The 12723-nt window shown below is 45.2% G+C and overlaps 1 long non-coding RNA gene across 1 annotated transcript in view; it reads left to right on the plus strand.

Moving 5' to 3' along the window:
- The window catches only part of LOC118676630, a 20480-nt gene continuing 7757 nt past the window's right edge, over positions 1 to 12723 (plus strand). The window contains exons 1-2 of the long non-coding RNA XR_004974169.1: positions 1 to 473; positions 9526 to 9615. This is a non-coding gene — a long non-coding RNA (uncharacterized LOC118676630). The remainder of the gene's footprint in view (positions 474 to 9525; positions 9616 to 12723) is intronic.

Below are 12723 nucleotides of genomic sequence, written 5' to 3' on the forward strand. Positions count from 1 at the left end.
GGCTGCCTGCCAGAAGTGGCTGAGAAGCTGGGAAGCTGAGAGGCTGGGCAACTTGAAGTAGTCTCATCCAAGTATCAACGTGCAGTTTCTGTTTGACTGCAGTAAAGATCTTGTGACAAATATTTATTGAGGCCTCCTTAAGTATGCTCCACAGCATAAAGAGAAGAAAGAAATGTGGTTTGTCCCAGGGCAGTCGAGGGCTACTGTGGTAGACACACAGGCCGACAGCCATGGGTGCCTTCTCTGCCGCGAGCCTGGAGGCTTGCTTACCAGTGGCCCAAGACTCCCAAGACAAGGTAGTGGGGAGGGGGACAGGGAGGCAGAGGCCAGCCTGAGGATACTGTAAAGCAGGGGGCTACTGCTGCCCTGCCCACAGACCAGCTCCTCCAGGGCATAGGACTCTCAGGGGAGTCTGTCCTCTGGGCCCAGGCCTTTGCTTCCAGCTTCCACCATGGACCTTCACACAGCAACAAGTAAGCACCGGCTTGCCCTTGTTGCTGGCCTCATTTCTCTTAAACCAGACCAAAGTCTGGTTCTTCTTGACTGCCTATTTCTTCTGCTTTGCATATCCCCTGATGATCTCTGTGTTGTTTTTTTGTGTGTGTTTTTTTGGCTCAATATCTCCTATTCTCTAGGCACTAAACCCCACCACTTGCTCCACTTAAAGATTCCCAATGAACTACTGATATGTTTTCTAGAACCAACCCCTAGGCCCTAGGCCTCCCTCCCAGGAACCCTGTTGCCCTCTTCTTTAGGCCACATTGGGCTGTCGGTAGCCCAGCAAACTATCTTCTCCAGAAGCCCACCTTTACACTGGCCAGCTGTTGCTTCTTCAGGCCTGACCAGCCCCTGCCTGGGGATGTTCTGGCCATGGCCACAAAGTTTCAGGAGATCCTCACGGCATCCTTTGATTATTGCAACATCCTCCTGACAGGTCTAGCCCTCTAGGCTCACCATCCTCCATTCCATCAACAAGGAAGAGGGTTGATGACGAGGACTGTTTAACCTGGAGGATGACCTTTTGTGGATAGAAGGTGACCAGAGGGCTGAAGTGCTTCTGTGAAGCTGAGGGGTTGCTCTTGTTCTCTAGGGCCCCAGTGAGTGTCGGGGAACTAGGGCTGAGGGATGGAAGCGCCAGGAGGCCGAGCCTGCCTCCATAGTGGGAAAACATCCTCACAGAGCTCTCCCCAAATGGGAGGTGTTGCCTTTCACCTCAGCAAGAATGTGCCTAACAGGCTCAGTGGACAGTCAGCCACTGGAGAGATTGGGAGAGTTTTAAAGGCCCTTTTTGACTCAGTTGCCTATTGCTACATAATAAACCATCCCACTTAGCCATTTAAGATAACAGGGATTCATTATTTCTCATGATTCTATGAGTTGGCTGACATCAGCTGGGCAGTGCTACTGATCTCCCCTGAGTCAGTCATGTGACTGAGGTCATTGGAAGCTCCACAGGAACTGGAGGATCTAAGATGCCTTACTGACCTCCAAGGGCTGTAGTGCTGGCTGGCAGCTGGGCCTCCTCTCTGTGTCATCTCTTACCATCCAGTCATCTAGCCCAGGTTTTCATACATGATGTGGGGAATGTTGCAAGAAAACAGAAGAAGCTGCAAGCCTGGGAAATAGAGCACATACTTTATCGCTTCTGCCACATTCTATTGGTCAAAACAAGGCCATCCCAGTTCAAGGAGATGAGAGAATAGATATCAAAATAGATATTTGATGGAAGAAGTTCAATGTATTTGTGATCATACTTAATCTGACACATTTCCAGAATTACCTCTGATTTTGGATATTCTGGTTTATCCCTTAAATTCCATTAGCCCATGGTAAGGTAATGTGGTACATCTCTATACCTGTGAAGAAGGACTCTCTTTGGACACTGGTTGACTACTAATATCCACCCCTGATTTTTTTTTTGGGGGGGGGGGGAGTGCCTACTCCATCTCTACACAGTCTCATGCTTTAGGGGAAACTGGCCTCACAGCTGCTTTGCTAGCAGGCTGATGAGCCTAATGGGTCACTAACTGGCCTGGGAATCCAGGTCTACACTAGTGAAGGCATTGTCCTGCCCACAGAGATTGGTCAGGAAAGGCATGTAATCTAATGCAGGCCAACAAGACATGAGGAGAAGTTTTCTAGAAACTTCTGGGAAAGATTTCCTCTTTATTAAGAAAGAACTACTGGAAAGGATAGTTTCTCTTCTTCCATTGTAGGCAGAAGTGAGGCCTGGCCACGGTCTAGTTACCAAACTAAGGATGTAACCGTCACAGAAAGGAGGCAAAGCCCAGAGAACTGCAGAGAAGGGGAGGGGGCATCCAGCTCGTCACATACCTGACCCCTGGCCTCTACCTCTGGGCTTGTTTCCGGTCTGCGAGCCAACAACTCCTCCTTACTGGGTAAGCCAGCTTGAGTGGGATTTTCCGTTTCTTGCAGTTGGATATATCATAACTGACCTAGGACCTGAAATTGTTACATGATAAATCTAGTCACTCTATACGTAGGTTACAAATCAGATATTATCTTTTAAAGAGATTAATAGCTAATGTATCTTTATTTTACTTTTCTAGAAAGCAACAAAACAGAAGATTCGTTATGTCAGAATAGAACTAGAAATACCCTTGGACATCATCCCTTCAGCCACCTCTCACAACAGATAGAGAAACTGAGGCCCAGATATTTTAGCAGAAACAGGACTCAGGTGTCCCGACTGCCTGGCCAACATGCTCACCACGACTCTCCACGTGCCCACCTGCCCTTCACAACAGTGCAGTCATTCACATGCCCAGAAGCACAGGGACCCCCATGCTATTTATACTTTGTCAACCTCTAACCAACTGCTATGGAAATCTGCTTGGCAGTTTCTTTAAAAATCAAACATGCCTCTACCTTAGGACCCACCAGTTTCATTCCTGGGCATTTACTCTAACGGAATGAAATCATGTCCACACAATGACTCCAGTAGGAATGTTCATAGCAATTTATATTCCTAATAGCTAAGAACTGGATACATCCCAGATGTCCAGTAACAGGCGAATGAATAAACAATACATTATGGTATCGTGGTATATCCATACAATGGAATACTACTCAGAAAGAAAAATAAAGGAGAATCTCAAAAGCATACTGAGTGAAGGAAGTGAGACACAAAAGAGGACCCCTAGTATGATTCTGTTTAGTATATAAAGTTCTACAACAGCAAATCTAATCTGTTGATGACAGAAATCAGATCAGCAGTTGCTTTGTGTTGTGTGTACTAGAGTATATGGAGGGGCATTGGCCAGGAAGGGGCATGAGAGAAATGTTGGGGTGATAGAAATGTTCTGTAACCTTGATGGGGGTTCAGGGCACATGGGTGTATTCATTTGTCAAGCGCTGTGTCTTGGAATCCAGAACTTGGGAGCATGGCTGTCTGTTCCCACTTGTGCTAATGGCTGGGGGTCAGCCAGCTTCCCATATTCTCTGCCAGTGCCTCGCTGCTGGGCCGGGCCCAACCACAGCTCCCGTAATAGCAGGTTGGGAGAGCCATTTCCTCTCGGCCCTGCAACCACATCACAGGGGCCGGCCATTCCTTCTGGCCGGCTTCCCTTGCCACTGGCTGCCTCATGGAACCCCCTTTCTTAACCCTCAGGTACCCTTCCGGAACCTTCCTGAGCCCAGGCTGCACTTGACATTACTCGAGCTCCATTGGGTAATTAACTCTGGTTTTCTGACATTCCAGGGCTGCTCAGAATTCTGAGCCATTGCAGCAATTCTTTCTTTAACTTTTTTTTTTTTAAACCACCATTTGTATTTTCTTCATATTTCCTGGCTAATTGTCAAATCAGGGTCTCTCCAGATACCAACATCTGGTACTAAATTGCAAGTCTGGATAATCTTCCAAAACGATGTTTTCTAAAAGCCAGCGAACTTCTTTTGCTCACATTATTCATCTGTTCAAAATATTCTCTCAGTGATTTCTCTACTGAAATATATCTTTCAACATGTCAAGCTCTATTCTATTTAAGATAGGCCTACCATTGGCATCGGGCCCTATGCTGCCTGGAGGACATGGGTCTATTGTTTTGTTGCTCTCTCTTACTTTTCTTTTTTGAAAAATCAATAAATTACAAGTAAAGCCTTCATGAAAAACTATTGACTGGATAAACGAGCTCAGCTTTCCCCTTATTATGATGTTTATATATTTCACTGCAAAATGAAATCTCTAAGACCAGACATATGGCACCCAGATGAAGTCTGGTTGTCTGAATCTGGGGCTAGAGGTGGTTTTAGATATTTCACACATGCAGTGCGTGTCGCCCAGCTGGGAGTATGTGCCTGGGATGGGGAGGACCCCAAGCCCAAGCTTGATTCCTTTTGCTTCTCCTGTAATTGTAGAAGTTGCCATTCCTTTTCTGTAGAGTCAGGAGGTGAGGATGCCAGGGCACACACGCAGCCTGGAGTGTAAAGGAAAGCATGTGGTGGAGGGACAGGAGATCTGTTTCTGGTCCCAGTGTCATCACTAACTCATAGATGGGTCACTTACCTCCTCTAGACCTTCTGCCAAAGTGGGCCTTAGAATGGATCACCTGGTTTCAACCTCAATGTCTTTTATGGGCCAGTTGGAGGGAGGTGGAGGTGCTGGTGGGAGAAGGGGGAAGAAATGTCTCAAGGAGTGGGTTCCTGGCCACCTCTTACTTCTATTTCAACCAGAGCCAGTTCTCTTTGATTTGGTTTATATCTTGGGTTTCCACGTAAACCTGAGCAAAACAGCAATAATAACAACCACCAACACCTCCTTTTGGGCCATGTCTATCTAGTACTAGATGATCTAAGTGGCCCCCTCCAGGCCGACATGGGAGGATTCCTTGTTCCTTCTTGGAGCTGAGCCAGTGATCCTCAGAAGGGGCTCCCTCAGACCAGTCATGGAGGAATCAAGTGTTCGGTGCTAATTTGGCATGTACTCTCTCTAATAAGTGCTCCTTCCTTCCTCCCTTCCTCTTTTCTTTCCTTCCTTCCTCCCTCCCTCCCTCCCTCCCTCCCTCCCTCCCTCCCTCCCTCCCTCCCTTCCTTCCTTCTTTCTTTCCTTCCTTCCTTCCCTCCCTTTCCGTCTTTCTTCCTGAATACTTCCTGCTGTTTCGCCTGCATGCTATAGGCCTTCCAGCGGCAATAAATCCACTTTACACTTTGAGCTGTTTCAAAGTGAATTTGGAAGGTGAATGTGCCTAGCCTTCTGTCTAGACACAACTTCAGTGTGCAGAAGGGGGTTGGGCCTGCTTAGGATTCTCACACGAGCCCACCAAGGCCCATCTGTGGCTTCATAAATCTACGGGGAGCCAGATTCGACTGTCCACGGGAGGGTTTTCAAACCTCCAAGGCTGCCAGCTGTTCAGAACGGCCTTCTGCCAAACATGTGAAGTCCTGAATCAGCAAAAATTGGGTGCCTTTAGAAGAGACTGGGAGAAATGTAAATCTAAAAGCACAGCACCAGCCCAGCACAAAACAAATGTTGAACAAAAGGTTAATTCCAGGGATAAACAGCTCTAGGTGGCCGCTTGGCTGAGAGTCTGGTTCCCATTTCGTTATGCCATCCTGCCAGATGTGCCCCTTTATTGATACATCCTGCTGAAGCTGAGATGAAACGCAAACTAGAAAGCTGCAAGGATTGCTGGCAACACGACGCGGCAACGTGCAGGGGCAGAGAAATCTCTGAACGTGGTCTACGTGGGGCTGCACGTTCCCAGAGAGAGCCGCCAGGACAGGGACCCCGTGTACGCCGTTTATGCCTCATGAGATTTTTTTTTTTAATGGAAGAAGAGGGAGGGTCACCTGATTCTGCACCCTTTATGTGTATTGGTGTCACAAAAGAGATGGACGTGAAGCTCATTCTCTGCTTTTCCTCGGTCTGGGAACTCCAGGCTCCATCTCTCCTGTGTCTTCCTTTGTATGAAGTGCTTTCCCAGTTCCTTCAATCATTCACCCTGAGAAATGCATCCAGAACCTCCCATGAGCCAAGTATTGGCTGTGTCCTATTTTAGTTAGTGACATCACCCTTTGTGTTGCTTTAGGACAGGGGAGGGGAACCTTTTTTTCTGCCAAGGGCCATTTGGATATGTAAAACATCATTCTGGGGCCATACAAAACTATCAACTTAAAAATTAGCCTGCTCTATTTGGTCAAACGTTTAATCAACTCACCCCTAATGCCTCGGCAGGGCCAGACCAAGTGATTTAGCGGGCCTCACATGGCCCTTGGGCCAGAGGTTCCCCACCCCTGCTTTGGGGCAAGGACCATGCTTATTTATATTTGTATATTACGATAGTTATTAAATATATGTTCATGGAGGGAGTCACAGCGAGAACTCCCTATGTCAGTTTCCTTCCCCTCTGTCCCAGGACGCCCGCTCTTGTCTGATCCCATCCGAACGCTGGAAGGTGAAGTGGTGGCCCGGCCGCTTCCCACTTGCAGGCAGAGAGAACAAAGGCCGCCTGCGCGGAGGTGTTCTCCATCATGTGGAAAACTGTGTCCAATCTCATTGTGGGAAGCAGCAGGTAGCTGTGAAAGGCGGCTCAGGCCCCCATTGTGATGGCCGTGGCTGCAGGTGAAAGGTCACTTCTCAGGCAAGACTCTGACCCTTAACTTTTTTGTTGGGAGTGTCACAAGGTAAATTAATCAGATTTATAGCATTAAGCTCTGCCAATTTCTTTATCCTCTCGGCTCTTTTTCTCCAGCAAAACTCTCTCTCCTAGGGGGGAAAAAACTCCTTTTTGATGAAAGGGGAAAGTGCTTTTTGTTTCTCTCTCACAGTTTTCACTAAAAGTGAAAATAGTTGGACACATATAGATAAAGCCCAGAGGCCAGGGCAGCCCCTTCTTCCTGCAAGAGCTGAACGAGGGTTCTTGCACGATGACGTGAACTTTCCCGGCTCTTAATCAGATGTCCCCTGGCGTGGGGACAATGAGGAGGGCAGGATTTGCTGGTGGTGAGAGGCGTCTTGATTTCTGGGCAGAGCCCTCTCCTTTGACCAGAGCAACTCAGCAAAGTCCATTAGGGTTACATCACCATGAGCTTATGTCTCATTTGGACCCGGCCCAGGGCAGTACTGGTACCAGAGCAGTATTTCGGCGTGGCAGGTAGTTTGGAAGTGTACGGGCAGAGAACCCTCAGTCCCAAAGCCAGAGGCTTGAAGCTGCCTCCCAGCGGGAGTGGGAGGGAGGCTGCTGCTGCTGCAGGTGCTTTTCAGGCAGCCTTGCAGGAGAGCACCAATTTCCTGCTGCTAGAAATTTGTCTGCAAATTTTTTCTCATTCAGAAGTGACGGGATCCAGGAGACACTGGCTAGATATGATAACTTGATTAAGGCTTGCACCGGCGACCCAGATGCCTGGGAATTGGCTGGAAGAGAGCATGCTGCCTCCCTAACCTTTTGCCAGGAGAGAACTGACAGGTTGCAGCTGGTAGATTTCTACACCCTTAGCTGGAAGGGGCCAATGTTTCAGACTCAGAGCCCTCTGAATACTGCAGTTCTGTTTTCGATACAGCTCCTTTGCAGATAAAGAAAAGTCAGCTAACAAAGCATCCTGTCACCACATTTATGTGCAGCATAAAATAAGAATTGGATTATATTGACTCAACCAGTATTTAGTGAGCATCTACTATGTGCTAAGCCCTATTTTAGACAATGGAGGGATAGTAGTGAATGCTTTCATGGAGCTTATCATCTAATTGGGGAAAACTGACAGTAAATACTTACGTAAATTCCCCATATGTCGGGGGGTTAAAATGCCATAAAGAACAACCAAGCAGGGTCAGAAGATAAAGAATGATGATGGGGGTGGGGTGATACTTTGGAAACATAGAGTGGATAGGAACATCCTCTTTGGGAAGATGACATAGGTTAGAGGCCTAAATGAAGGGAGAACATAAGCCACATTGATAATTACTGCAGAGCCCCCTGAAAGAGGGTTTAGCAAGTGCTAGTCCTGAGGTGGGAGTATGCTTGATATGTTCAAGGAATATTCTTTTACAATGAAGTCTCACTTATAAATGGAAAAACCAACCCATTTGACAATTATAATAGTGGTAGGACTTTTGTGACACTGTTGTTATGAGGATTAAATAAAATAATGCTTATAACTCATAGCACAGTGTCCTTGAATAGTAAGAATTTAATAAAAGTTAATTGCTTTTATAGTTATTGTCTATTAAGCATTTGATAGTCACAATAATCCTATAAGGTTGGTGGGTAAGAGCTATTAGCACCATCTTATAAATGAAGACTCTGAAGTCCACAGAAGGGAAGTGATTTGCCCAGGGTCACACTCCAAGTTAGTGGCAAGTGGAAACAGCCTGAGTCATAAGGGCTGATGCAAAGTCACCCAGGAGAGCCGTTGGTCAGACTTTGCCTGAGCAGGAAATAAACTTTTATTTCATTAAACCACTGAGATTTGGGGGCTACGTGTTCCAGCAGCTAGCTTACTTAACCTGACTAATACAAGGGGCTGTGAGAGGGTAGAGACCAGGACTGAGCCCCTCAAATAGCAGAGTTCATGGCTTTTGGAGGAGAAAGTATGTCACCCACAGAGAAGGTAGTAGAACAGACTATGAAGCCTTGTCTCTTGGGGCTCATTTAGACAAGGTCCTCACAGGTTATTTTGATATTTCATCGGTGGACATGGCTTTTTAAAAACTGCATCTATTTCTTAGCACACTGCTAAATCTTAGTGTTTAGAAAACAGTGGGTTATATTTGGCAGTGGGTGGGGAGAGAGAGTAGCCAGAGCTAGAGGAAAGATGAAGAGTAGAATAAATAAATACAAATTGCCATATAGGGTGTCTGCTTCCCTAAAAAACCCATGTATCTTGCAAAGCCCTGTTTGAATGCCACTTCCTCCAGGAAGTCTTGTCCAGCATGTGTTGCCCTGCACTTCCACAAAAGATCCCTGTTGACTAGTAGTCATTTGGCCTCTGTTCTGCTTATACATGTATGTACATACATAGCTCCTGCATGAGACTACATGCTTCCCAAGGTCAGGCCTGTGACCTCATAGCTCTCAAAACAGTTCAGGGGCAGGATTCCATTTGAAGAGAGATGCAGTAAAGTATTTAAAAAATTTAAAAGGTGATTTTAAATGCTTGGGCAAGTATTCTGAGAACATTTTCTTTGTCACATGTTAATATCACTGCTCACAAACATGCAACCTCACATGCATACATCTCGCAGTGGGCTCCTCATTTCCATGGGCAGAAGGAGTGTGATGGTGTATTTTGCTGTTGCCTTTATGTTGATATTCAAACTTCTCTTCCCCCCTCACCCGCATCAATTATTGAATGCCTTTTAAAAGAAAAAACTAACCCAGCAGATGTGTGTGAGCTGTTTGATCTCGAGACTGAATAGGAACGAAAGTATCTGAGACTCAGATTATGGTGCAGAGAGGAAAAAAAAAAATCTGAACAGGAGCTCTGTGAAGGAGAGAGTTTAGCTTTGATCTTCTATTGAATTTTGCTAGTGGGGTGTGTGTTTATATCTATTTCTATTTGAATTTTTAGCTCTAAAATTCTGTGCTGCCGTGTCTGTCTTTTGTAACACCACAGAAGAGTTTCGTCTGGTTCTGTGCCATGTGATTGAAGTCATTTAAGGTAAGAATCTAATTTCTCTGGGAAATGAGGAGAGGACTGTAGCTTAATTTATGGATACCTTTTCCTTTAAGGGAGTCTAAAATAATTGGGCCACTTTCTCTCAAACCAAATGGAAAAGAGGCCCATTAAAAAACAGAGAGGCTGTGCTTCCCGACGAGGAGGCCTGACTTTATCGCTTAATTCCCAATTTGCACATCTTCTGCACTAAAGAAAACTCAGACCTTGGAAAGTAGTGTGACCTTTGTCATCTAGGAGGAAATAAAAGTACACTTGTTTATAGTTAAATCTTATTTCAAAATTCCCCATGAATGGGGCCTCTTCTTAAAAAAAAAAAAAAAAATCAGTCATCTTAAAAGTTAAGATAACTTGAGAAATTTTAAAAGGCACCTGCCCTGGTTTGCTAATAATATCATATAATGATACTGGTGTGATATACAAAAGGTTTTTAGTTGTCCTTGCACTTTGTGGATTTTTAATGCTTTTCTCGGTGTAATGAGTTCATTTATATTCTCACTATTGACTTTTTCTCTTGGTTTGAGGACTGCTAAAATGCTTATTATAACTTTCCATTCCTGGCATGCATTCTTCAGTTAATATATTCATTCATTCAACCAATATTTATTGAGCCTACTAAGTGCCAGACACTTTGCTTGTACACTTCTAATCTGTGGTGGGTATTCAAAAAACAGATGTTTATCTGCACCTCAAGGCATAAGCCTGCAAGAGTTCCTAAATTAGGCACGAAGAATCCTCCTACGCAGCTATTCTTAGAATTTGTTTTATTTAGCATTTTCCAAGTTTTTATTCAACGCCAGCCAAATATAAAACCCAATGCTAAGCCCTGGCATGAGCAGGGAGATGGGTCATGCATGACTGTTTTCTACATGGCTTGCGGGTGGGACTGGGGAGAGACACGCAGAAGGACCACTAAGGGAGAGAATAGGTATGGGTGGATGGAGTAGGGGGAGCACTCAGAGAAGGGAGATCCCTTTAGCATGGGCTGAAACTTGTCAGCTTCCAAATAATCAAATTGGAATGTCAGTGCTCTGGTGTGGAAGGAGATGTGATTCAAATGCTGTCCAAGGGGTGTGATCGTTGTTCGGGAATCCTTCCCTGCTGGGCCAGGAGGGGAGGTCACACTCTGGAGAACACCTGTTGCCTAGAATTTAGGCTGCGCTTCTTTGGGTTGTGGATCACAACATTCTAGAAGATTCCAGAGAGGCTACCTCACTTCTCTGCTAAATGAAGGCCCTATTAGAGGCAAAAATATGATTGATATATCCTACTCCACCCCCCAAAAAAACTTGCTACAGGCTTACATCTTTTGTTGTTCTCTGTCGTACCTTTCCTCCTCCATCCCCTGGAATGATTTCAAAACTTCAAGTGTTGGTTCCCACTGACTTTGTGACAGGGTAGGGTGATCCAGGGAATAAATTATCGCAGTAGGTGCAGTTATATTGGTTGGCTCTCATAGGCCCATCCTCCCTTTCCTTCACTGGGGTCCACGTGTAATAAATACTAAGCCCTTGGCTCTGCCTTATTTAGAATTGAAAACTGTTCACAATTTTTCTTAGAGAAATTTTAGACTTTTGTGGTGTTTTATGCCATGGTTGGTCAAGTGTATTTTAAGTATGTAATTTCTGATGGGCTCCCTTTGGACTTGGCCAGCTGAAAATAAATTAGAATTCAAAATAGCTGTATATGTTTCATATTTCTAATCATATATATCTCTGTGACAGTTTAGGCATTAAACAACTATATCCAGAATACCTACTATGTACATCAAGTACCTACTGTGTAAAAAGTAAACAAATACCACAGAAAGATGCAAGTTTTCCCCCTATATTTATTTGTGCAATAATGTATATGCATTCAGTACTCTAAAAGCTTTATTTCTGATGGCATTGTATAGAAAGTTTTGCTAGTAAGTTGAATAGTAAAAAAGACTTTGCTAACATAATATGTAGCATAGATTTGGCAGTTAAACATGTCTGACTCAAATTCTGGCTTTGCCACATATTATCTGTGGGACCATGAGCAAGTCACCTAAACTCCTTATAAAACAGAGATTTTGGGGCTGTTTTGTGGATAAAATGAGATATAACATTAAGTGATTACTATTATGCCTTTCACATAGTAGTTGCTCATGAAATGCTAGTGATTTTTCCACTTTTTTGCATATTTTTCTAGTGTCTTTAATTTGGTTTCAAAAGCTGTGATCACTTTTTATCTTATGATAGGAGTTTATATTTTCAACATTTCTCTTCAAAAATGTCAAGATCTGTAAAGCCTTACACACTGGCAGTGTGGGGGTTTGTCTCTACAACATGCTGGTAAGGTTGCCTCTTTCGGATTCTTGCTGTCACATGGCACACACCTGTAGGCCCCAAAGTAACTGAAAGGCTTCCTTTGGTGGCCCCTGGCTACCCCAGCCCAGCACCACCCCATGTCATCCTGAGGGAGTGATGGCCTTTCTTATGCGGTGCTCACATTACAGGTGTGTGTTGGAGAGGCCTGCACTCCCAGCAGAGTCTGTATTCTCTGTGGCTGTCTCTCACAGACACCTCTCTGAACCTCTGCCTCCCTCCCTCCCTCTCAGGAGCATGTGGTGCTTCTGCCCCTGCCAGCTTCTCAGAGCTGGTCTTCTTGAAGTCATTACCAAAGGTCATTCTCTTTGGCTTTCACAACTACACCTCATCATACTGTTGTATCCACTCTGTTTTTCCTAGCTTTTGAACTCACCCAGCCTCTCTAAGAAAACTTTCACATTTCCTTTCATCTCTCTTAAGGTTTACACATCTGGATTGCTCCTACTGATGTCCAGTCAAACCCAGCCAGCCTGGGGAGGCAGGGCCCATCCCCTGTCTTGCCTGTTGGCTCCATCCATTCATGTCTGGGAGTTGCACCTGATTTTGCTTTGAGGAACCATCCAGCACCCACTGTGTGTAGTCTTGGGGGGGCTCTGGGACCATTGGTCAAGTGGTCCCGCTTTCCCTTGGCCAAGGCTTGGCATGTGATTATAACTTGACCAATCAGATTCTCTCTTGGGAATTTGTATTTTGGATGGAAAACCACTGGAGTCACCTAATCCCTGCAGCAGCTTCCTAT

This window comes from Myotis myotis, unplaced genomic scaffold (genome assembly GCF_014108235.1).
Source record: "Myotis myotis isolate mMyoMyo1 unplaced genomic scaffold, mMyoMyo1.p scaffold_m19_p_2, whole genome shotgun sequence".
In the NCBI taxonomy this organism is placed as follows: domain Eukaryota; kingdom Metazoa; phylum Chordata; class Mammalia; order Chiroptera; family Vespertilionidae; genus Myotis; species Myotis myotis.